Below are 27,977 nucleotides of genomic sequence, written 5' to 3'. Positions count from 1 at the left end.
AGATGCCTGGCCTGCAGCTGTGGCTGGATGGCTATAGCTGTTCCCCAGGACAGCAGGGCTCCTGCCTGCTTCCAGCCCCCAAGAGCACAGGGATGCCTGAGTCTGCAGCCACGGCTTGGGTGGCTGCAGCATCACCCGGGAAGTGCAAGGCTCCTAACCTGCCCACTTGGAAGGGAGTGGGGCTTCCATCTGTTTCCAGCTCCATGGAGCTGCAGCCCTGGCCACACCACCCCCACCGTAGCCAGTGTTTGCTGCGGGCACTCCAGGTGGGCCACTGCTGCCATCGATATGAAAGATCAATAAATATGAAAAGATATTTCAACCCATTTGTAATCAGGGAAATTAAAATTAAAACCATGAAGAGATAACATATTACATAGATAGGTAAAAACTGTAGTCTGTTACATAATAAGAACGGACCTGCAGCTGATAAGAGTATAAATTGGTACAACCAACATGGATAATCATTTGGCATTATGTAACAAAGTTGAAGATACACATAACATATAACCTTACAATTTGACTTCTAGGTATATTTGTTATCTGTAAATTTGTACCCAAAGAGACATGTTACAAGAATGTTCTTAGCAACAATATTTGAAATGGCAAGAAAACTACAAACAACAAGAATTTCCACTAAGAACAAAAAAAGATTTTTTATGTTATTTTCCTTCAACAGAATACGGTAATAAAAGCAAATACCTTAGTCATAAACAGCGACATTGCTATATTTCAGAAAAATAAAGTTGAGTGAAAAAAGCAAGTCTTGGCAGTGTATATTATATGAGTATGATATCAAGTTTCACAAATGAAAAATAACATATTAATTAAATGCATTTATACCTGATAAAATATGAAGAAAGGCGAATAATTACAAACACATAATTAATTATACAAGTTTCCACTGGAAGGAGACAGTAGGGGAGTGGGAGAAGATCAGAGAGATGTCCATAGAAGGCTTTAGGATATTAGTTGCTTAAGCTGAGTGGTAGGTAGAAGATTGTTCCTTTCACTATTATTCTTTAAACTTACAAATATACTTCTTTCTATATTTACTTTATATATTTCAAAATGCATATATCATTGTTAAAAAGGATAATGTATATAGCAACTTCAGTGGAGAGATTTATTTTTAATGCAATGTGAGATAACAACCACTGAGATCTATAATGATCTCTGTGATCTAGAAACTTTCTACTTTTCTACTTTATATTATTAGTGCCCCAAAACTGTGTAGAAAAGCACAGAGCTAAATATCAGAGAACAAAGAGCTAGAAAACACTTAGTGGGAAAGAATGAGATATGTCCTTCTATCATGTCATAAAACACCTGCCGTATCTTTCATTTGATAAAAGATACTAAGAAAACTCAGGGGGCCTCAACAGTCCTGCAGTTGCCTTCCTTTCTCTTCAGGTGTGATTCCCATCATTCTCATCTTGAATCAAATGACAGAGAAAATTCATGGTCCCATTCTCTCCCTGGTGTAACCTCACATCAATTTGTTATCAAGCATAACCTATTGAGCTAATTGCAAGACCTCAACACTTCAGCACTGTCAGCAGGTAAAAGCCATCTAAAATCCAAGCCAGATTCAATACATTAATAAAGATTATAGACTTTAAGAAAAGAGTACACTCAATTTAACAACCTAGATTAAGGTAAACAGCAATGAATAGAAAGAATCAACGTTCAATGTTAACCCTAGGCTAATGTAGTCATCTCCTGGCTGGTCTCCCGCTTCAAGTTTATTCAGTCAGTCAATTCTACATATACATCCAGTTAAATAACATATTGGATTAATTACTTGCTTACTATTGTTTCTCTCACTAGAACATACGTTTTTTGAGCAAAGGAAATGTATTTTATTCATCTTCAAATGTCCAGCATTGGGCATATAGTAACACTCAATAAATATTAAATAAATGAATGAAGATATAATCACAGAATACATAAGCGATCATCTACTCAATTCCTTTGTTTCACAGGTGAGAAAAATGACACCATCCAGATTTCTCAAAATGTCTACAGGGTTGTTTCATTTGCATCCTTACTGTACTAATCACAGAACTCAATAGAAACAGAGCCAGTAGGAGTTATACACATGGAGATTTATTATAGTGGAATTGGCTCACACAATTATGAAGGCTGAGAAGTCCCACAGTCTGCCATCTGCAAGCGGGAGACTCAGAAAGCCAGCACTGTAATTCAGTCCAGGTCTGAAAGCCTGACAACCATGGGAGCTGATGGTGGAAATTCCAGTTTGAGGACCAGAGAAGATGAGATGAGATGAGATGTTCCAGCTTAAGGCGAGAAGCAACAGGGGCAAATTCCTCCTTTCTCTCCATTTTGTTCTATTCAGGACCTCGAAAGATTGACTGGTGCCTGCTCACACTGGAGAGGGCAATCTACTTTACTGAGTCCACTGATTCAAGTGCTAATCTCATCTAAAAACATCCTTACAGACACACCCAGAACTGATAATTAATCTGAGCATCCTGTGGCCATTCAAGCTGACGCATAAAACTGTCACAATGTTAAAAGGTACTTCATAATAGCATTACCTTCCTACAGAATACAGGTTTTTCAAAATGTAAAAGAATCATTCATTTTGAATTTTCATTTTCTCAAATTTTAATTTCATTTGAGTTTAATTTATTGAGTGGACAGCTTGTGAGCCCACGCTGAATTCAAGACTGCAGTCTAAAAATAGCTACCAAAAATTGTAAATTCTGCATTTGCAGAATTCTGACGACTTTAGGAGTAATCACCATGGACTTAATTGCATTAAACATCACACATATATTTTAATCTATTTGGACTAATTTAACAACTATTATTTATACTATTCATATCAATTATTTATATCTAATACCAATGCTATACCATGCAAAGACAAATGTTACTGATTTCCCTATGAGGCTATAAGAACCCGAGGACAGAGCCCCTCACTGCCCTGTTTACATTTCTCTTTTTTCATAGTTTTGCCTCTGTGAATTTCCTTTACTTTCTCGGCTACTAATATAAAAGGATGTTTGTTGTAGCTAACCTAGCATTTCTCTATGTTTGTAGCAGGAGGGTTTTTTCAGATGTAAAATCTATCACAGTGTAATTAAAGGAATTTTAACCTGTTGCCTAAGAAATTGTTTTCCATCTCCATGTTTTTCTCATCCTTCTTTTGCTGAGGGATTTAGAAATGTATAAAATGCTCTATGAAATTAACAGTATCAAGAGTAAACGGATACCACAAGAATGATATACATGATCTTTGCCATTGACTAGGTAGACAAGAATCACAAGAAACAGTCACTACATCTCCACCTCTACTGAACTGAAGAAAACATCAAACTCCATTAATGGTCTTTGATTCTGCTCTGAAAAGATCACCAGCATCTTTAAGCTGAAGGCAGGATAAGTAATGTCCAGTGGCAGAACACTGTCTAGTCCATTATCCATCTCCAATCAAGGCACATTATATTAAAAGCATTTTTATTAGATTCTACTCAGTCATCCTTGAAGGAGAGAGAAAAAACTTTGAAGATGATGTCAAAATGTGCTTCTACACTTAGAAAACTTTTTCTACTGTAGGGATTAAGATGATTATCCAAAAGCCTGATGACTATCATTGAGGAAATGTTTAGATCCAAATCACATCATGTGTGTGACCTTTGGCAAATCACTCCATAATCCCGGGCCTCTTATTTCATCTGTTAGCTGAGCTTGTTGGCTTTCCAGCTAGGACATATTATGACTCTATCAAAGACATATTATGGAGATAAAGGATCGGTTTTCAAAACTGGCACATTATTATAAAATTGTTATAGGAAAGGGGTCCCACCTGATCCAGGCTCCTAGAGAGGGTTCTTGGATCTCGTGCAAGAAGGAATTCAGAGTGAGTCCATAAAGTGAAAGAAAGTTTATTAAGAGAGTAAAGGAATAAAAGAATGGCTACTCCATAGACACAGCAGCCCAGAGGGCTGCTAGTTGCTCATTTTTATGGTTATTTCTTGATGATATTCTAATCAAGGGGTGAATTATTCATGTTTCCCCTTTTCAGACCATACAGGGTAACTTCCTGATGTTGCCAAGGCATCTGTAAACTGTCTTGGCACTGGTGAGTGTGTAGCAGTGAGGACAACCAGAGGGTCACTCTCGTCACCATCTTGGTTTTGGTGGGTTTTGGCTGGTTTCTTTACTGCAACTCATTTTATCAGCAAGGTCTTTATGGCCTGTATTTTGTGCCAACCTTCTATCTCATCCTGTGACTTAGAATGCCATAACCATTTGAGAATGCAGCCCAGTAGGTCCCAGCCTCATTTTAACCTGCCCTTATTCAAGATGGAGTTGTTCTGGTTCACACGCCTCTGACATTCCTCCCCTCCCTTTTATAAGAGAACCCTTAATCCTAAGGGTTGCAGAGGGACGAAGATCCATCTTCTGTAACTCCTTCAGGCTGAACAGGGGCAATGATATTCCTACCTCACTATTAGGGTCTCTTGTATTCAAGATAGAGAGGAGCTCAGTCAGAAAGCATCAGTATGGTGAGGGCCATTCATAACTCTGAGTTTTGACTAAAGGTGCTGTATGAAAGATTAGTAAGTGTTTAAGAAAACATTTAATAAGCTTGTCCTGCATTCCTACACCAAGAATACAACAGCAAAATATTCCACAACAGTAAAGCAAAATAAGTAAAATTATCTCAAATAAACTAAATTAGAAGGCTTTCCATGAACTAGACAACTGTTGGAACCAAGCTGATATGGGGTTGCTACATGATTCCAATATGTGCCCACGATTAGAATACTGATCCAGATTTTTACATTACCCATCTCTCTTGTTTCTTTTGAGCTGCTGTCAGAGATTACTGGATGGTTCACAGAAATAAGTAACATTAGCCTAAATTGAAGAAACAAACCTAAAATCAACTGATGAGACTAGAATTTAACAATGTGTACCATAGTTCTTGAAATATAATATTTCTATCTCCAGTTTTCCATCTTTACTAAAGACAAATCATGGTAAGATTGATTTGCTTTATTACACTTGGCCACTTTATTTGTATAAAGTGTAGCAAGAATAATTATTTTTCACATAAGCTCTTTTTAAATTGGCTTTGATGGAACTCTGCTCCATAGAAGCAATCTCAATTAAGACTTTTTTAAAGCTGAGCACAGCCATGGGTTTGTACCATCAAATACCTATGAGTTGAGTAAATTCCTCTCCTTATGAGGTCCCAAGATAACTTTGGGCTCCTGAACTTGTTAGAAAGTGGTATTCTTTACTTACCACAGGTCAGAAACCCTGTACAGGAATTGTGGAGACAAGGTATGAGACATTTCCCCAAAGGGCTTTTATTGGCTCTACAAGTCAAATTTGATTCCTTAAACGAAAGCATGCCATTCCAGCCAAAGCCTTGGTAAAATAACCAGTTTTTCCTATTGTGTCCTGTTATAAAAGGAATCAGATTCTTATTGCACTTATGCAAATAACTACATCGCCATAAATTAAGGATACTCACAAATAGTTTCTAAATTATGGACAAATCAGGTAGAGAGAAACAAATATGTTCCAAATTTTGTTCATGAGTATACTTTACTCAATTGCTACAAGCTGTAAACAGCTCAAAAGAAAAGTTTTCTCAACTCTGAAAAACAGAACAAAGTATCAGCAGCATTTTAAGCAAAAAGGTAAAAGATTACTTCAGATTTCTTTAGTTTATGTATTTAACTCGTTTGATATTCATGAACATTTCAGCTATCCATGAGAGTCCTGAAAGTTGTTTCCTTTATTCTAATGTCACAATTTCCAAAGTTATCAGAAACCTGCATTTAAATGCACCTGTTGAAGTCCTATACCTGACTATAAACCATCTTGTAAAGAGGACCAAAACAGGACAATTGTCTGTGGATGGCAAAAAGTTCTAGGACAGCCCCAGTCAAAAACACGATTGACAAATTTTGGTTACCTCTGTGGCACACGATAATTTTATGTAACAATTGTACTTATTAATATACACTAAGTTATATCAGAATTATAGGTGTTTCCTATAATTTTCAACACATATCAATAGTACATTTATACAAATACAGCCCAAAGAAAGCCAAACACTATTTTACATTTGACAATGCTACCTGCATGATTTTTATACCAAATAAGCCAAATGTCACTGTTGCATTAGTGCATTATTGATGTCAAACCCAATTCTTAATAAAACCTTATAGACAAATGTATTTAATCTTAATTAGTTTGACCCTAAGGTAAGATTCTCATAAACCTTTTATAACCCTGTATAAGTTTTGTTAAAGAGCAGATTATAAGCAGATTTTTGCTTTAAGAAAAACTTGTTGTGCTTTTATTGCAAAATTCAATATACAGAAAAACTGAATAATGGCACTTTAACTTTAGCCAATATATTCACACACAGATTTTCTTTTATAATTAACTTCTCACAAACCTTCTATAACTTGCTTAAACCTTCAGCTTTATCCTATTTAACTTAACCCATTTATGCTGGAGGTTACAAATTTTGGGGGGAAAATCAGACCTTGGTGTTGACCTTGAGCAGTAGTATATAAATAACTGCCACAAGCTCAGCATTCCAATAATGGAACAGTAGGCATATATAGGTTAAAACAATCCTTTAACCCTTTAATTTAGGCAAGAAAAATCCACATTCCCATGCCTTTCTATAATCGTTTCCAAAAACACATTTCACTGTATTACACACTTTGCATGTAAAACTGTTTCTTTAGTAGTCTCAAATACACGTTACACTGTTAACTCTTAGTGACTTTTACTTTGGGTGAAAATCCTGGTTAGTAAGCGATTTTAATTATATACTAGGTGTGGAGCCTATCCTAGGACACACCAGGCAGAAGTGCAGATAAGGGCTGACTCCGGCATAGCTAGACAGCATGGCTAACTCCACATGTCCCCAGGCTTTATCTAGAATTTAATGCTCCAAGGTAGGTAAATTGAACAATTTTCAAAAGTCAAAGAAGCAGTTTATGACCTTAAAGCATTTAGCAAACCTAATATCAAACCTGCATAACTTAGACCAAATGTTTACATTTTTGAAGATATTTTTATTTTACCAATAATCTTTAAAACTGTCTTTATTTCCTAAAGATTACTTACGTCACATGAACTAAAAAGCATTACACTTTTTACTTTTCTAACAAAATATTTGATTTAAGCGCTTATTTTTAAGCCAATTAATCAAAGCTCTTTTATATCACACACACAACATATATACATATACATACTGACAGAAGATAAAGGACTCATCTCTAAGCCAGGAATTGAACCCTAAACGCAGGCCGCCATTGTGAAAAGAGAAAGCATGGCCACATGGTTACAAGGTCAAGCTCCCGAGGACATACAAGACAAGAAGGAAACTTCATCCAGTTTTTTCAGGGAACTGCAGCAAAGTTTTTAACTGACCAGCTTGCTGGGCTATCTTGAAAAGCACGCTTACAGGTGTCCTAAGCCCGTGTTCTATCCTAAGGTGCCCCTCTCCATTATAGAACACAGAAAGACACACACACCAAATTCACAACAGCTTAAGATTAGCCTTGCAAATCCTTTTCCTCATTAATCAAAACTTTAATAAACAATGATTTTTACCATTCATTCAACCAGTTTACAGAAAGAGAGAGAGGAGCATTGCCTGTGGCAGAGTGGGGAAAGCGAGGCACTCAGGGAGGCCAGAGAAAGACCCCCCATTGCAGCTGACACTGAAAAGTTCAGGCAGCTGCTTGTCAGTCGTGAAGGAATCTTTTCCAGCAGTCCTAATAGCTCTCAAGTTTCCCCACTTAGGGAGGAAAAAGCTCCCCATGTCCCATGATCCTGAACATGCCTAATCCTGTACATGCCTGTACATGCCTAAGGATTAGGCTTACCATAGTCATAAGCAAAGAGTGCAAAGCAGATTATTCCAAAGAGAATAGCAGTTAACATCCCGTAGTGCCAAACCTGTTCTTAGCCGAGAAGGACTTAAACGAGAAGGACTCTACCAAGAGGGACTTTACTAAGAGGGGTCTCTAACCCCCTAAATCTTAGAAGGAACTCCAACCCTCCTAAGTCAGGCCTCTAACACAAGGTCAGTCAAGCATCCTTGCCTTTTATTGAGAGGAGCCTTTAACCCTCTCTGTCTCAGGAGACACTCTAACTCCCCTGAGTTAAGCCTCTAACCTAATTCCATTCTTTTCCTGGATATGCATATACCCAAAGTCATCCAATCAGTGCTATTTCCTTTGGGTGAGAGGTCTCACAGTATCATCCCTTCAGGGTTCACCAGAAAGAAGTTACTGGACCCCACCACTTACCCAAAGTTAGCATTTGGGTCAGGGGTTTCTGCACTATAGTCCCTTCCATGGTCACCAGAAAGATGTTACAAGAAAGGAGTTCCAATCCAGACTCCATTCTTGGATCTTGTGCAAGAAAGAATTCAGGGTGAGTCCACAGTGCAAAGTGAAGGCAAGTTTATGAAGAAAGCAGAGGAATAAAAGAATGACTACTTCACAGGCAAAGCAGTCCCAAGGGCTGCTGGTTGCCCATTTTTATGGTTATTTCTTGATGATATGCTAATCAAGGTGTGGATCATTCATGCTTCCCCTTTTTAGACCATATAGGGTAACTTCCTGGCGCTGCCATGGCATTTGTAAACTGTCATGGCACTGGTGAGAGTGCAGCAGTGAGGACGAACAGAGGCCACTCTAGTGGCCATCTTGGTTTTGGTGGGTTTTGGCCAGCTTCTTTACTGCAACCTGTTTTATTAGCAAAGTCTTTATGACCTGTATCTTGTGCCGACATTTGATCTCATTGTGTGGCTTAGAATGCCTTAACCATCTGGGAATGCAGCCCAGTAGGTCTCAGCCTTATTTTACCCAGCTCCTATTCAAGATGGAATTGCTCTGATTCACATGCCTCTGACAAAATAACATTAAGCTTAAACACTGATTTGCTCATTCATTCATTCATTCATTCACCCCATGCCTTTGTTCCAGATACTGGAATGATGGAAGTGTTTTAATACCTTTAAAAAAAAAAATCTACACTCAGTCAAACAGCTTTTTTTTTTGAGACAGAGTCTCGCTCTGTCACCCAGGCTGGATTGCAGTGGTGCAATCTCGGCTCACTGCACGCTCCACCTCCCAGGTTCACACCATTCTTCTGCCTCAGCCTCCCGAGTAGCTGGGACTACAGGTGCCCACTACCACGCCCAGCTAACTTTTTGTATTTTTAGTAGAGACTGGGTTTCACCATGGTCTCTATCTCCTGACCTCGTGATCCGCTCGCTTTGGCCTCCCAAAGTGCTGGGATTACAGGCGTGAGCCACCGTGCCCAGCCTCAAACAGCTTTTTGATGGTAAATAATAAGCATATATTTCAAATACAGAAAACTTAAGAGTGTGTAACAGCTAACTCTAGACTAACACGAGGGCTCCAAGGGCCTGAACTCACACTCATGTCTTCTCTCTATATTTAAACAATTTATTTAATACTACTTGTAAGGTATCCTAACAATCAAACGATAGGTCTAAAGTCCTAGAATATAACCCTCTACCATCCATTTAGTCACTGTTAAGAAATATGATCTAAACATGACCATCTGACATCATGTGCCTCTTCATGTAATGCAGTAAGAAGGAAACATTTCTCATGTAGTATTCCTCATAAAAATGCAGCATCTGAATCCAATCATGAAGCAACATCAGATAACTGCAAATGGAGGAACATTCTACTATATTACTGACCTATCCTATCCTCTTTTAAAATGTCTAGGTTATAAAAGGCTAAGAAGGCCAGATGTGATGGCTCATGCCTGTAATCCCAGCATTTTGGGAGGCCAACATGGGCAGATCACTTGAGGTCAGGAGTTCAAGACCAGCCTGGCCAACATGATGAAACCCCATCTCTACTAAAAATACAAACATTAGCTGGGTGTGGTGGCGAATGCTTGTGATCCCAGCTACTTGGGAGGTATCGCTTGAACCCAGGAGGTGGAGGTTGCAATGAGCCAAGGTTGTGCCACTGCACTCCAGCCTGGGCAGTGGTGAGAGACTCCATCTCCAGATAAGATGAGATAAGATAAGATAAGATAAGATAAGATAAGATAAGATAAGATAAGATAAGATAAGATAAGATAGAATTAAATTAAATTAAATTAAATTAAATTAAATTAAATTAAATTAAAAAGGCTAAGAAATGGTTTGAGGTTTAAAGAGACCAAAGAAATGAGCTAACTACTAAATGCAAATCATATTGCATCTTGGGCTGGTAAAACAGTTGATAGAACAATCATTAATGAAAGAGTTATCAAAATGTCTATGTGGTCTATAGATTATTAATACCATATCTGTGTTAAATGTCTTAACTGTCTTGTGTTTACAAACAAGAATGTTCTTGCTCTTAGAAAACACAACTATTTAGGGATATATACAAACAAAATAATAGTGCAAATATGATTTTAAAATACGGTGATAATTGCTAAATGTGAATATTTGAAAGTTTTTGTACTATTTATAACTTTTCTGTAAGTTCTAAACGAGTTCAAATTAAAGATTAACAAAATGATTAAACACGTACTTGCCAATTAAGAGATCTGGGAAAATAAAAGTGTTCCAGTCCTACTCTCATAAGTATAACAGAAAGATAAAGAAACAAGTAAAATATGTAATAAATAATTACAAATCATGATAAATGCTATAAAAAAAACCCTACAGTGTTTAATTAAGAAATAATGGGACTGGGAAGGTTTTAATGGGAACTACTGATGTAAAGGTCAGGGACTGTCTCAGTGAGAAGGTGACATGTGAAAACCCGTCTCTTCAGAGGCACGTGGAAACCCAGGGAAAAGCAACAGAGGCATCTGGGCCAGCATGTGCAAAGGTCTTGAAGGGGGTCCCCAGGTTTTTAATCAGAGTCTAAATTTACAAGGAAAGACAGAAAAAAATGTGGCAGCAGGGTACCAGAGCAGCAGGAGTATAAAATCAGAACAGCCTATGGAATTATTTTGGACATATGAACATGGTTCCAACAAGATAATACCACCGCAGATGGCTAAAAAACCACCACAGCAAGGAGCAAGTCAAGTCTTTGAAATGAAATTTCTCATTTGAGTGAAAGAATGAGAATAATCACAAGACCAAGATGTGATAATTCATATAACAGGGTCACCTGCTATAGCCACAAACCAGTCAGTATGGTTTCCAATGCAGAGGGTAGAAAAGATTATTGGTTCACAGCACAAAGATTATTTGTGCTGACAACTAAAGTCATCTTTGAATGAGAAGAACAGTGACCTGGCCCACCTAAAATTTCCTCCAAAAGGATATATACATACCTCTATGGGGCGGCAGGGGGTACGGATAGGTAATTCTTTGATTATACAGAAATTCATAAATACTTCGTCAAGAATTGTAGCTGTGTAATGAATCTAAATTTGGAGTTCTATCACATATGTAATTGACAAAAGATTTGGAATACCATCTGTTATCATATTTAAACTTCAGAAATTTTCTCTAGAAATGTTCCTTTTCTCAAGGAAAGAAGACTCTTTAATACTCGTTTAGTAGAATAAAAATGAGATGTTCCAACAGGCTGCCAGCAACATTTTTTTTCGAAAATACAACAGCTGAATTCACAAGTTGTCCCAGCATTTCATTACTACATGTTCCTAAACTTATAAAAAGTCCTTTCAACACCAATCAATACAACCGTGAAAAAAGAGGAATAGATCTCTACATTCTTGTTCTTCTATCTTTAAATAGGGTTAATTTAATTTTAACACTTACCTATTCCTCCATATCTTTCATTAACCTATATAGTTTATTTTCCTAAAATTTCACAGAAGTTTAAACTCTATTTCCACATTAGCAGAAGGAGAAGCCTATTATGAATAATTATTAATTTAAGCAAATCTGGAGTTTATCTAATTCCTTCTTAAAGTCAGTATGAATCCAATCAGCTGTACACCTGTTGTGTATGGTGATTAGGCGCCCCTGAACTGTATCTGTTCAACTTGACATCTGCTTCGTTGTGTTATTATTATTATTATACAAGATGGAGTCTTTAATTCACATCAGCATTTTACAGGCATTGCTTCATTGACTCCTCAAAACAACCATTTGAGCATTATAATCTCCATTCTATACAGGAGCAGACTAAAGCCTAGCAAAGTCCTTTTGGTTGTAACATGAAATCTAGCTCCTGATTCAAGCACTCCAACCTTCCCATACTTAGGAATAGATGAAGGCGTTCTCTCTGTCTCTGTATGTATATATACATACACACACAAATATATGTGTAGATATACATATATACACATATATGTGTGTACATATACATTCAAAGGCATAATATTTTTATACCTACACTGACTAATAGTTAAAATAATTTTTCCTTAAGAAAATCTAATATGAAACGTTTGGGTAAATTTGACTTTCAATCACCACAATCCTTCCACTTTGTTTTCATTTGCTGTTTTCCTTCTCTCTCTCCCTCCCTCCCTCCCTCCCTCCCTTCCTGCCTTCTCTCTTCCTCCCACTCCACCTTCCTTGCTACCTTCCTTTCTCCCTTCCTTCCTTCCTTTCCATTCTTCCTTTCTTTCTTTCATTTATTTAGTTATATACCCGCTTTCTTCCCCAAAAGTTTATGAGATACTAAATAATCCCCCTGCTCTTGTTTCTTAACTTGTTCTCCTCAGTACATGCACTCAATCCATGCTCTCTGTACCACTCATCACAGAAATAAGTACTGTAATGGTGAGGACTGCTCCCTTTCATATCTGCCCATACAGCACTCATATTTTTATCCTACACATTGTTAAGGTCACCTTACTTTTATGACTTCATCATCCATCAAAGGCATTTCTGCTGCTCAGCATATAATCTAAGTAGATATATCAATTGACTTGTCTTCATTTTAGCTACATTTTCTTTGCCGTCACACCCTAATGCAGTGCACAAGACAAACTATACACATCTCCTTAGTGCTGCACTTAGCAATATCACACTTAGGCTCACAAGGAGCAAATGTCTACAGTTCATTGTTTTTTCTGATCTCACGTTACCATGTTAGTCTTCTGAAAAGGGCTTCCTGTCTTCAGGTGGAATGCGCAGATGTCAGTTAATCAGTGACATGGAAAAGAATAATAGTTAAATCCATGGGTCTTCCTACTGGATTTTAGGAAACTAAGTCACCTTGTTTTCATTCAAGGGCAGTCTTTGCTTTTTTTCTGTTAAGAGGGCTGGGTTCATCTGTGTAACATGAATAAAAGCACTCGGCATCATGTTGAAGCCACTGAACTGGAGTCTGATAATTGATCTGCTTCCTTTATTTGCAGTTTTTGATTAGATGCCAGACCTCATTGATGTAATCCACCATCTGGAAATTAAATTAAAATGAAAACTCCTTGTTTTCCTTTTAAATTCATCTCTGTACTTGGGTAGTATTTTTGTGGTTTGAGTATATGTGAAGTCTATATCTATGTGAATCATGAGAAAGGAACATACAACAATTATTTTGATCATTTGGGGAAAATTTTATTGCTGAGTGTTATCCCGTCCTAATATTTCACACTTTTCACATCAAAACAAAATTACTGCCTAAAGACTTCATGGCTTTTTACAACTGAATATCACCCCCTCCTCAACATCATGCTTCTTTATTATGCTCACATTCTTCATGACACATGTAAAGGCTTTAGATGATACTTGTACTTCATTTTACCATTGAAGCACACACATAATATGCACGTCTATGCATTTGAAACATTTAAAGGAGACATCTTTTCATCCTTAGAGTAACCATATGAATGAGGTAGTATTGTTATCCTCATTTGACGGCTAAAAAAACAAGTTCAAAAAGGTTCCCCTTTGGACACCCAAGTCATGAGGCCAGAATTTCAAAGGAGAGTTCACTCTCTTAATTACACTGTTTTAATTACATTGCTTTTACACCCTTTCTGTCACCTCTGTATTGTAGTTTGGTCAATAAAAATAATTATAGGTAGTATCATCATTATTTTACAGCTCAGAGAGGCTAAATGGCTTGTCTAAGTTCACACAGCTAATGAGTAATCAAGGCTCAAACTCAAGGCTTCTGACTTTAAGTCCTTTGGTGTTTCACTATATAATGTTGTCTTTAATGTTCACATAAAAACAGGAACCAAATTACAATTTCATACTATGAAGGAACAACAATTTTTAATGCATCCTTTATGTAGATTTATTTTCTTCATGCCAAGGCAGAAGCAAATCTACCTGGCTTATTATTTTTAAATAACATACTCATAGATATATATTACACATATGTGGTAAGTTCAAGGATTTGGGGGTTGACCACAGAAAAGGCAAGACCCCAAGAGGCACTACCACAGAGCATGCTTTATTGCAACTTATGGTTGCATGAGAGAGGAAGTTCCTCCCAGCAAGAGTACTTCCAGAGACAGTGGCAGGCAGTCACTACTCAGAAGGAGAATAAGGCAAGGGATCTCCAGGGGAGAACTTGGAGAGGCGGCTTACATGCCTAGGTTAGGGCATTCAGCAGCAAACTATTTGGGTTAGAGGGATCAAAGGGCAACAGGGTTTGATGTCTTTATTGCTGGAGTTTGTCTTATCTATGGTTAACAGATGCTGGGTGCAGATTCACAAGCTATGTAAAACAGGCAAGCTCTAAGTGTCTAAAAATACGCTTATTTGGGCTATATTTAAAGCAACTGGATGTGTAAGAATTTGAGTTTGGTTCTAGCTAACCACCCTATCCTGCTAAGTAAACAACATAGAGGCCAAATCAAGCTAATACACCAGGGCCTTATTTAGCCTGTTCTATAACACTACACACAGGAAAATGGATGAGGCTGGAGGCTATTATCCTTAGAAAACTAATGCAGAAAACAGAAAACCAAATCGCATGTTCTCACTTATAAGTGGGAACTAAATAATAAGAACTTATGAACAGAAAGAAGGAAACAGCAGACATTAATTAGGTTCTATTTGAGGGTGGAGGATGGGAGGAGAAAGAGCAGCAGAAAAGATAACTATTTGGTACTGGGCTTAATACCTGGCTGATGAAATAATCTGTACAACAAACCCCCGTGACATGAGTTTACTTGTGTAACAACCCATCGCATGTACCCCTGAACCTAAAATAAGTTTATTTATGTGTATACACACACAAATCTCTCATCTACTGACTGAATTTCAGGTAATGTGTGAGACAGTGAAGAACAATAGTTAAATCCATGGGTTTTCCTCCTCTTTATATTTTTAACAAACTACTTCATTACCCTGATTTCACACTACAAACAGAAAGAAATAAATGCCTGGGTTTTGCAAGCCCTATAGTTATTATCATCAAACTCAGCTAGCACCACAAATCATGGTATATGTTATTTGCTTAACCAACTGATGTGTAAACTGGATCTTGGATTTTGCCATTTCTATGTATTGTAGCCTCTATTCTGTCTTTAGCATTTTCTCCAAATGACGTGTAGATTGTGGACTGAGTTCTGGCTGCTAGCTATTTCTGGCAAACTGTTGACACCTTAAAATATTTATAAAATACCCTATCAAGAACTAAAGAATGTTTATGGAATCACTGAAATTTACATAAAAATCCCTAGCCCTAGGTTTAAATCAGCACTTATAGCCTTAGTGCATGCCCAAAGTTTTCAACATTATTTGCTTAAATACTCACATAAAACTTTAGGGTTAAAAGGCACAAATGATAACGTTAGGGCAGTCCTTTAAATTTATAGATCAGAGTAAGTGATGTCCCAGGGACACAAAAGTAGATGACAGCAGCAATAGATGAGAAGTCAGGAATCTTAGCTCAAACTGAGTTCTTGAACTATGCCACGCTACCACTTTATAAATCCTTCACAGTTGGTCTTTGACCAAGAGAATACATCGAAGGTGGATAGTAAGAGGCATAACCACTGCCCCATGTAGTAGTTTTAGAATGTTGACCCTTGTCAGATAGGGCTCCATATAATAAAAAAGACATAAAATAACTGTGAGGGAATAATGATCCACTGATAACAATATCTGGATACTGCTAACACAGACCATATTATTTTCATTGAAAGAGTTACTTCTTTTATCAAAGATATCACAGACCTGATCATTGAATTTGACCAAAAAAACCTGGAATTTTTTAATCCTGGTTTGTTCTGAATTTTAAATTTATTTTTAATATGCACAGTTAATTATTACAAATTTCTAAGAAAACACCATTACTGACTAAACCATTCCCTATGCTACACAGAGGTAGTGGGAGGAAGAATGTCTATTTGCTGAGTATTTTTAACAGCCAGATTCTATTACAAAGTATCAACAATCAGACCTTTCATTCTGTTTAAAAGAGCTTTTTTCTCAAATTGGGGATTATCATATGTGGAATGAGGGAAAATCAAAGAAGTTTGGGGGGATTCATTACTCACGTTCATAGAGCCTTTATTAGAATGCTTCCAAAACTTTCTAGAGACAGAATTCCATCTTTTGACAATTAAGAATAAAAGGAAGGACTTCCACATATCTATGTAATATTAAAGGCACCACCTGCATAGTTTATAATCTACACATATTTACACTGATTAATGAACCTGCCAACTAGAATAAATGAAAATAATCAGAAATTACGTTTATGAAATAACATTACATAAAACTTGAAATAATGAGCACATTAAACTTATTTGCCTAAATGTCTTTATCCAGAAGAAGAAGAAAGAGGAAGATGAGGAGGAAAAGGAGAGAAATGTATAGAGAAGAGAGCCCCAGATCAGGAAGCTAAAGATCTGAGACCTGGTCCTACTTCCAGTGCTTATTAACGGTGCAGATTTGAATGAGCCAATACCCTCCTGAAGCCTCTGTTTCTCCCTCTGCCACTCTGTCAAGGCTGCTGTAAGTGAGTGTTTCTGCAAAACTACAATGGGTCTCCTGGGGAGTGAGAATTGACTGTGTCTAGTCTTCTCAGGGAAGTGTGCAACCTGCTGTACAGGATCTGCCTGAGATGGTCTTTGTCTCAGGGTTTTGCGTGCATCATATCCTGGGAAAATGATGGTCTGGTCACACTAGATGGCTGCCATTCATCATAAAGCCCCACCCCAAACAACATTCTTTCATACAAAAACACAATTAAACAAGCAAAAAACTCTATAGGCAATTTGAATACATAAATCTCCTCCTTCCCTGGCCTCTGCCCAGAGCTGAGAACCACTGACTTAGGTGAAGTCTACTTAGGGTTGAGTGCACGTACAAGAGTAGAGTTAATCAGCCGGGCACAGTGGGTCATGCCTGTAATCCCAACACTTTGAGAGGCTGAGGCAGGCGGATCAAGACCATCCTGGCCAACACGGTGACCCCATCTCTACTAAAAATACAAAAATTAGCTAGGTGTGGTGGTGCGTGCCTGTAATCCCAGCTACTCAGGAGGCTGAGGCAGGAGAATTGCTTTAACATGGGAAGCAGAGGTTGCAGTGAGCCAAGATTGCGCCACTGCACTCCAGACTAGCGACAGAGCAAGACTCCATCTAAAAAAAAAAAAGAAAAAAAAAAACAGTAGAGTTAATTATCAAGAGTACTTTCTGGATAAAATATTGATAAGGTCCTAGGAGTTGCTTAAGACATACTATGTGGTTTAAGGAATTCATAATAGCAGAAGTCTCCATTTATGTAACAACCAATGGAATAAACAGAACAAAAAGTTAGTTTCATAATCTAAGAAATGTACCATTTTTATTAAAACAATTGTCTCTAAATTACTTTGGCCATTTCTAATTAAAATTAATTCAAATATGTTTCATCTAATATAGTGTAGAGATTTTATGTGTTTTTATTGAATGCTTAGAACACTTGCAAATTCAGTAGGTCTAAAATATAATTTTGACCTTTCCTTAAAGCATACATATCATTGTCAAATCATCTGAAAGAAAATCTGAAGCATAAAAAAGGAGAAAAAAAAGGACTTCTTGAATGAAAGAGTACTTTTTTCATTTAATCAGCAAAAATTCACTTTTGCCTTTTGTAACCATTTTGGAAATTTAGTTGACTAACTAGGGTTAGTGCAATTCTCTACATTTTTATGTTTCTTATCTAATTTCAAGACAAAGGCAGAAAAAGGTTGTGTCTGAGCACAGCTGCAACACACAGCATGAAATGAACCCCAGCAGAGTGGCCTAGTCACCAAGAGCAGCCAGCACATACCAAATTGGGAGTGATTAATGCACGATGTACCAACTAGATAGTCTAATTAAATAACAGTGGTTAATTACTAATTAGTATGTGACTTATGTAGATAGAAGTACTTAGACTTGTCAGATGTTAAAAAGAACATTGAAAAAATCAAAACTCTGTCATTTCAATGATCTATTTAAAAATGATGCATCAGAGGTTTTTTTTGCTATCATTTGCCTAGCCAAAACACACATTGAAGAACCTGTTGTCTCTTTCTAAAACAGATGTCCTTATTCTATTTAAATAATAACATTACCTTTGATGTCATGAAAGACTATAAAGCCTAAAATGGTATAATATTTTGAAGTGGTGGAGAGGGTAACATAGTGTCTAATATCCATTTAAACACCAGTATATTTGAAATACATCATTATTAATCAGCTGGATATATTTCGTTCTTACTTCTTACATGCTTATCAAGTGCATACTTAGAAAGCCCTGGTTTCAACTAAAAACCCCTCTAGTTAGCCAATCCAGTGACAAGCACTCAGAATACACAAAGCTATTTTCCAAGTGATTCATGGTCCCTAGTCTTTTGGGATAAGAGCAGCGCCAGCAGAATCCGATCCTTGCTTTTAGAGATCATGTAAGATTTCTTTCCACAACTGTGAGACTTGGTGGGTTTGGGTTTTTTCCTTTTTTGGCATCTATAGAAAAAAATACCATCTGTCTCCTCATCACCAAAAAAAAAAAAAAAAAAGGAAAGAAAGAAAAGGAAAAGCTTGATATGGCATAGTAATGCCAACATTTACTTTCAATTATTTATCACCTAAAACACACACACACACACACACACACACACACACACGCTTCATAAATAATGCTTTCTCCTTTTGTGAAAAGTGTAGGTGGAAATACTACATGTATCCTCTTAAATGAGCAGATCAGACTGATGCTCATCTTTACTAAACATTATTTTTTCACAACCTCATCCAAAATCCAACTAATCATACCTTTCCCATCTCCTTGGTGATAGTGACACATTTGCCACCTTAAAACAAAAACCCATAAACAAAAGATAACACTCTAAAGTCCATGACACATTTGCCTGAAAGGAGGCTTAAGGATGGAGGGACTATTATATAATTTATCAATTTATATCTGTGGCCAGAATAACACTCATCAGAATCATCAACGATACTTAATTAAAATGCACTTTTCTGAGTCCCACCTAACACCTCACAGAATCTGTATTTTTGGTGGGCACCCAGGTAATACTGATGCAACCTAAATTATAAAGGTGGTTTGTGGGGCTCAGGGTACTTCCCCAATACTTTGCATCATCCACAAACCTTCAGGCACTCTGTTCACCATTGACCTCTGCCTTCATCCCCATTAGCTCTTAAAAGATGAAAGAAAAATGTGACTTTGTATTTCCACTAAAGAACAAAGGGAAGTGTGGCAAGAAATCAGGGCAAAGAATTAACTGTCAAGTCATGTATTATTTCCTATCTAGTTTAAGACACTCATTGATTGAAATGTAGACTTACGTAGTGAAAGCCCTAGAGAAAAATAAATAAATAAATAATCCCAAAACAGTAATTAAGTTAGGAGGAAGAAAGCCGAAGAAAGAAAGAGGAAAGGGGAACCATTCCTAGGGCAGGTGGGACACAGGGAGAAAGGGAGACTCTGCTGTGGCCATAGGGATGGTCCCGTTTCCACCTGGGAGGTGAACTGAGTGAATTCCCAAAGTTAGGTCTGCAAGCGAACAGTGCTAAATTACCCTTGCTAGCTTGGAACTAGGAGGAATGGCTTCACCCAGAGGCTGGGACTGGCTGGATATCTGGCTGCCTTTAAAGAAAAGGGAAAGAAGCCAAACACGCTACTGAACAGCACCAGGAGGAGAAGCAGCAGTAGTGAGAGGTAGTGGACATAAGAACAAAGCAGCCAGGTGGGGTGCAGGGGAGGCAGAACCGTATGAACCCCACTCCACTAAAAACTGAAGGGAGTTGGGAGGAGGGGGTAGTGCTATCAATCCAGTCAACGGGGGTGACCCATAGATTAACAGTTTATTCCTGGGTATTTTGTTTTATTCTTGTTTTTGAGACACAGAGATTGCAACTCTGTAATATTTCCAAGTTAGTGGGTTTTTGTAATTAAGCCAGTTCCCACCAAAATAAAACTCTCTACATCAAAATATTCCTAAATCCCATTATATCTAAATGAGTTGTATAGTCTTATTTGTTGTTTGGTAAATCCCATTATATCTCAGTGAGATGTATAATATTTGTTTTTGTTATTATTGCTTACCTTCACATAACAAACAAACCTGTGTCATATATATATTTAACAGACTATTAGGGGTCAACTTGGGAAATTATTATACTACTACTTATTTTATTGTTTCTATTAGGAAAATACATTCTGAATCCTGAATTCTTAAGAGTTAATTTATAAGCACATTTTTGGATCAGTACATGTGGGTAATTGAGGACTTCCTGTACAACCAAATTCTGGCAAGTTCTAGCTCCTATAGATATCTTTGCTACAAATGCTTATCCACAGTGCCCTCTAGCGGTTTTAATTCTCATTTCAACATGGACAAAAAGAATTTGAGCAAAAGCTTTTCCACCTTATGAGATGAACGTATGCATGTAAGTCTCAGAATCATACAATCCAAAAATTTTAAGTCCAAAAAATAAGAAGAAATCTTATTTGAGCATATTATATATTTAAAATCAAAAATCACTGATCACCATGACACAAAAGAAATACGTTCTTCATGGAATTGATAAATAAAAGCCTTCCTGGGTTTTGTTCTTTTTCAGTTAAGAATATCAGTATGGATACAATGACTGACCTAAGACTTCTAATTTAAATTTTCTTTTTCACTTATTTTTTTAAGTCCAGCATCCCCTCTTTTAGATGATACACTGTTCTTGGACAGATCTTGTAGATAGCACGAGTAATAATAGCCAAAGAGGAAAAAAATTTCCTATGGTAACTACATCATCTGTGTCTCAAATCTCTGATTTATATATTATTACTGTAGCCACCATTTTCTTTTCTAAACCGAGTTTGCTAAGGTTTTTCAGGTACCTCTCAACAAATAAAATCTCCTAAGTGAGGCCAATCATAGAAATTACAGCAGGCTTGTGATGTTCTCAGGCTAGAGGCAAGGTAGTGTGCCTTAAGCTTAATTAAATGATACTATTTTCACATACTGATCACAGTATTTCACAGAACATAGAAAAAAACAGTACAACAAATAGAGGTTATAAGGAAAGATCAGAGTAAGGAGAACAAAGAAAATGTAGGAAGAAAGAAAGAAAAGTGTCAACATAAAAGCACAACATCAAGGGGAAAAAAATAGCAGTAACCAAAAGATGGGAGACACCAGTGTTCATTTTCCTTGCTACATCTAGGTGATTAGCCATATAGTACAAGAAAGTACACCATCTGTGGAACTGGGTAGTGTAACGTATCTTTTGATTATGCATAGATCTACTTATACTTACCAAATAATAGCAGGTTAGGAAGTTTGGAAGAAAACAATGCAGTGGTTTTCAAAGTGTTATCCCAGATTTAGGAGCATCAGCATCACCTGGGAACGTGTTAGAAATTCTCAGGCCATACCCCAGCTATTTCTACCTCGGGCTCATATCCTCTCTGGAAGCAGACACTTCATGTTAGGTCATGAGAAGCTCAGCTCCTCAGGCACCTGGCCTACAGTCATCGGCCTCATCTTTCAATCTCATCTTATCCCCCTCATCCTAACCCCAAGGCCTCATCAGGTCTGCGGAGGGATCAGGTCCATACCACCCTCAGTGACAAAAGGAAAATGATTCTGTTATTCTCTGCACCACAGTGGGGTGACTGGAACTCTGTAAGGCTGCCATGGCCCCTCTACCTGCCATGGCCTATCTACCTAGAGCCAGTTCAGCTGTATTGCTTTTGTGCTGTGGGGGACAGGGGGACTTCTGAGTATGGCTTCCCACTGCCCAGGCTTCACCGTGAAAAGGACACAAGTCTTTCCTTCACTAGTCCACAGTTGTATCTGAGGTGTCTATTGTTCTCCCTATGCCCCTCCCTTGAAAGTTGGTTGGGTTTCAAACCCTTTTTCAACTTCCAGTTTCTAGTCCAACCTGTCAGGAGCTTAGAAGTTGCCACTCCATCCTAACAGCAAGCAAAAAGCTGAGTGATCTGAAAAAACAATAACTCTTCTTAAATCTGTCAGTGTAGGGAAAACCCTACACCAAAAATTGGAGAGACAGACAGGCAAATACAGAGAACCACAACTTACCAAAGGAGGAATTCATGAGCAGAAACCTCTTCAGGAACCAATGCTGAGGTACAGAAGCCTGAGCTGCAATTGATAAACTGATGGAGGCTCGGTGTGGACAAGTCTGAGAGCTAAAAACTCCAGGGAACCCAGCCATGGAGGACCCTCACACTTCTGTGAGTCTTATCTCCAGGTCCTCACAGCGACTATCAGAGAAAAATTCCCCTGTGCTTTCAGCAGTGGGGAGGCAAGAGGAACCATTTGAAATATGAAAGAAAGGATATTCTGTTCTTTGCAAGGCCTGCCCTCCAGAGCCTAACGTCCTGGAATTTTATCAGAGCCTAACCTACCTGGGGGAAGGGAAATACCTAAAGACCACTCTAGCCATCATATCCAGCCTAAGTTGGGGAGAAACTGTGAAGCACTGGTGAAGTTCCGAGCCCAGGGCCACAGGCTCATTAAAAGTCTGAGACTTGGACTGGGCGCAGTGACTCACACCTGTAATCCCAGCACTTTGGGAGGCTGCAGGCTGATCACTTGACCTCAGGAGTTCGAGACCAACCTGGGCAACATGGCAAAACCCCATCTCTACAAAAAATACAAACATTAGCTAGGGTGTGGTGGTGTGCGCCTGTAGACCCAGCTACTTTGCAGGCTGAGGCAGAAGAATCGCTTAAGGCTGGGAGGTTAAGGCAGCGGCAGCAAGCCCTGTTCACGCCACTACTGGACACGAACCTGGGTGACAAAGTGAGACCCTGTCCAAAAAAAAAAAAGCAAGAAAGAAAGAGAAAAAAGAAAAAAAGTATGATACCTAATCAGAGGACTACAAAAGACTTCCCCTCCCCCCACACCCTACCACTGCATCACTGAAGGCCTATTTACTGCACTTCTTTCTACCCAGTACATCACGTCCTCCTTTCAACAAGAAATTACAAGGAAAACAATTATAAAGCAAAAACCCAAGTTTGAAAAAATTGAACTGGTATCAGAACCAGAGTCCCATATGCCAGGAATGTTGGAATTGTCAGACCAGGAATGTTTAAAAATTATCATTAATATGCTAAGGGCTTTTATTGAAAAAAATAACTTGCAAGAACAGATGGATAACATAAGCAGAAAGATGAAATTCTAAGAAAGGATTTTTTTAAATGCTACAGATCAAAACAAGTGGATCAGAAATGACGAATGCCTTTGATGGGCTCATTAATAGATTGGACATGACTGAGGAAAAAAAATCAGAACTTTTGTTTTTGAGAATATGTCAATAGAAATCTCCAAAACTAAAAAGCAAAAAGAAAAAAAAGAAAAGAAAAAGGAATATATAAGAACCATGGGTTAACCGTGAAAGGTATAACTATGTGTAATGGGAATATCAGAAAAAGAAGCAACAGAAAAAAAAAAAAAAACAGAAACAATATTTGAAGCAACAATGACTGAGAATTTTTCCAAATTAATGTTAGACAACAAACCACAGCTCCACGATGCTCACAGAACACCAGGCAGAACAAGTACCAAAAAAAGCACATAACACCTGGGCATATTGTATTCAAACTGCAGAAAATCAAAGGAAAAAAATCTTAAAAAAAAACCAGAGGCAAAAAACCACCTTACATATAAAGGAAAAAAGATAAGAAATATATCCAACTTCACCTCAGAAACCACGCAATAAAAAGAGACTGGGGTGAAATACAGTGGTCCCCCTTACCCACGGTTTGGCTTTCCACAATTTCAGTTGCCCTCTGTCAATAGTGGTCTGAAAATATTAAATGAAAAATTCTACAAATAAATAATTCATAAGTTTTAAACTATGCACCATTCTAAGTAGTGTGAAGAAGTCTCACACCATCCCATTCCATCCCTCCTGGGAAGTGAATCATCTCTTTGTCCAGTGTGTATATGTTTATATGCTATAAATGTATATAGTCACTTAATAGCCTTCTCACTTATCAGAGAACAGACAACAAAATGAAGTTTGGTATAACACCATAAGATATTCTGAGAGAGAAACTATGTTTACATAATTTTTATTACAGTATATTGTTACAATTATTCTATTTCTTTAATATTATTAATATCTTACTGTGCCTATCTTATAAAATAAACTTGGTCATACATATGTATGTATGTATAGTAAGGAATATATTTATATTACTCTATTTTCACATTGCTGATAAAGACATACTCAAGACTGGGACGAAAAAGAGGTTTAATTAAGTTGCAGTTCCACATGGCTGGGGAGGCCTCACGATCACGACAGAAGGCAAGGAGAAGCAAGTCACATCTTACATGGATGGGAGCAGGCAAAGAGAGAGAGCTTGTGCAGGATACCTCCTCTTTATCAAACCATCAGATCTCATGACACTTATTCACTATCACAAGAGCAGCGACAGAAAGACCTCCACGTATGATTCAATTACCTCCACTTGGGTCGCTCCCACTACACATGAGAATTGTGGGAGTTACAATTTAAGATGAGATTTGGGTGGGACACAGCCAAACCATAACAAGAGTATATACAGGGCTTGGTACTATCCTCAGTTTCAAGCATCTGCTAGAAGTCTTAGAGTGTATCCCCTACGGATAGGAGGGACTACTGCAATAAAGGGTGGAGAGAAAGGAACTCATTTTTTTCTAGAAAAAAACCTAGAATTCTGTACCCTCTGAAATTATTCTTCAAAAGTGAAAGAAAAATAAAGACTTTCTTAGGCAAGAAAAAAGTGAGAAAATTTGTTGCTAGTAAACCTATCTTGCAGGAAATGTTAGAAAGAAGTTCTTCAGAGACAAGGGAAATGATATAGGTCAAAACTTCCAATCTTCATGAAGGAGAGCATTGTGAAGGAACAAATGAAGGTAAAGACTTTTGTTTCTATTATTCTTAATTGCTCTGACAATTTGTTCAAAATAACAAGAGCAAACATGTATCTGATTATGTATGCTTATGTGTGTATGCTTAGGTATAGTTTTGTATAAGTAAAATGAATGATAGCAATTATACAAGCAATGAGAGGGAGGAATTAGGAATATCTTATTACAAGGTACATGCACTACCCATCAAGTGGTACAGTGTTATTGGAAAGGGGACTTGGATTACTTATAAATGTATATTGTAAACTCTAGGACAAACAACTAAAAAGTAAGAAAACAAGTATGGTAATATTCTAAGGAGAGAATACAAAATCATATAAAATACTCAATTTAAACCACAAAAGGCAGCAAAAGTGTGGAACACAAAAACAGAGGCAAAGAACAAGGGCAATAAAGAGAAAATAGACATCGACCAAGGAATAGTGAATCCAGGTAAGGTCTCTGGGAGGTGGAGGGATAGAATAGGAAAACTGATCTTCCAGGGCCCCTTCCAAGGCTCCCAAAATCTTGGAGCTTCACTTGCCAGGCATAGTGCACTCTCCTGATACCACTTCCCCATGTGGCGCAAGAACAGAGAGCTTCAATACCCAGAGCAGCAAGGAGACACAGCAACAGACGGTAGTCAAGCTGAGGAAGAGGAAAGTGGCCTCCAGGGAAGCCAGAGCCGACTGAAGTGATCTTAGGAAGATCTACTCATTGATGTTGTACCAAACCTGATGCACCCTCATTTGTCAGAAGTGGCCCCAGGTGGGTGTCAGTGTCACACGCAGGGTTAAAACTGTTCCTAGAGCAAACAGTGATGAGAGCTGAAGGCAGATGTATACTTGAACCCCCAGATGGGGGCTATGTGGGATACTAATGGGTCTGTGAAAGAGAACTCCAGTCCCAGTAAGAAATACACTACATAAATAGGGTATCTCGGCCTCAGGGTGCTCACAGGCACTTCTAGACCTTCTGATATAATGAAGCAACTGGAATGCCAGAGGCTATCAGCCTACTTCAGAAATTATGCCATCAGTGATTGAGGCCAGAGATCCACTCAAAAGAGTAGATCTTGGAAATACTGATGTTAGAGCAGTTCCTGACCATTTTGCACAAGGATACCCACAACTGGGTGCAGAAGCATCATACACAGAATGTCAAAACAGGCTCTGGTCCTGGTGAAACACTTGCAGAGAGAACCTGGTCAAACAAAGAATAAGGTCACAGCCCATGAGCTGGGAGAGAAGGCAGTGCTCCTGGGAGGAACAGCAGTGGCCCCAGACTTCAAGTGTAAACCAGCAAAGCCCCAACCAAAGGGTGTGTTCCAGAAAGAATGCTGGAATATACATGGGTACTACAAGAACAGCTGGGCTGGAATACTCACAAAGAAACCCAGCCTGTATATGAAAGAGTTGTGTATGCTCAACAGGTTTTAGCCCGTTCTGAGCAGAAAAGCACCAAAGACTGGAAGATGGCATCTCAGCTCATCCTTCCTGAGTCCCAGAGTTTGTTGACATTTGAAGAAGTGGCTGTGTATTTTTCTGAGGACGAATGTCAATTATTGCATCCTCCTGAGAATACAATGTTGTAATGCAGAGTATCTATGAAACTGTCATCTCTCTAGGGTTAAAGCTAAAATATGACACTGGAAATGATCATCCTGTATTGGTTTCTGCATCAGAAATACAAATGCTAGGATGCAAAATATCAAAAAAGACCACAATGCAATTGCCCAGAAAACAACAGGCAGGGAAAATCATGGTGATATACACAAGGTACAGAAACAGCATTGAGCTTTTCCAAGGAAGTAAAGAAACTTGCCACTTGTAAACAAGAGCTTCCAAAACTTATGTGTCTCCATGAGAAACACCACACAGGAGAGAAACCTTTTAAATGTCAGGAATGTGGGAAAAGCTTCAGTTAGCCCTGATCTTATTAGGTAAACAGAAAACCTGTAAGTGTCACTAATGTGACACAAGGTTTAGATGGAGTTCAGATCTTAGTAAGCGCTACATGACACATCAAGGAGTAAAACCATATAGATGCTCATGGTGTGGGAAAAGCTTTAGTCATGACACAAATCTACACACATACCAAATAATTCATATGGGAGAGAAGTCCTTTAAATGTCATGAATGCGGAAAAAGATTCATTCAGAACTTTCACCTTATTAAACACCAGAGAACCCACACAGGTGAACTGCCTTGTACTTGTATCATATGCAGAAGAAACTTCAGTAGGCGATTGAGCCCTCTTAGACACCAGAAAAGCCACAGAAGAAGGAAGGCATGTCCAGTGTCTCTAAACTGAGGAGTTACCACATAGAGCTTCACCTGAGAAGTGATGAAAGAATACAAAATTATGAGACATTCAATGATAGCAATCTGTCGTCAATAGAACATCTGGGAGGGACAGATCTTATGTTTCACAAAAAGGAATCTAAGCTGTCTTATTCAGTATTTCATCTTCAGTGCCTAGCACAAGACTTATACATAATAAGCATCTTATAGACAAAAAAAATGAAAGTATAGCTATGAGATATCCTTACCTATCTATCTATATGTATGTATCTGGTTATTCAAAGCTTCCCCACCCTCAGTCATCTAAATTCTTCCAGTATCAGGTGTTTGACAGATATATAACAGTCAAGACTTATTCTTTATTCTTTGTCAG

General features: G+C 38.0%; 1 protein-coding gene and 1 pseudogene across 4 annotated transcripts in view; one reads left to right on the top strand and one right to left on the bottom strand.

The window, feature by feature from the left end:
• TMEM117 (transmembrane protein 117) overlaps window positions 1-27,977 on the bottom strand; it is a 566,844-nt gene that overhangs the window by 363,127 nt on the left and 175,740 nt on the right. The gene's annotated exons all lie outside the window — the stretch shown is intronic.
• LOC116481094 (zinc finger protein 75D-like) lies at window positions 3-27,614 on the top strand (annotated as a pseudogene).

This window comes from Hylobates moloch, unplaced genomic scaffold (genome assembly GCF_009828535.3).
Source record: "Hylobates moloch isolate HMO894 unplaced genomic scaffold, HMol_V3 SCAFFOLD_13, whole genome shotgun sequence".
NCBI classification, from domain to species: Eukaryota; Metazoa; Chordata; class Mammalia; order Primates; family Hylobatidae; genus Hylobates; species Hylobates moloch.
This window is presented reverse-complemented; position numbering and strand designations above follow the sequence as displayed.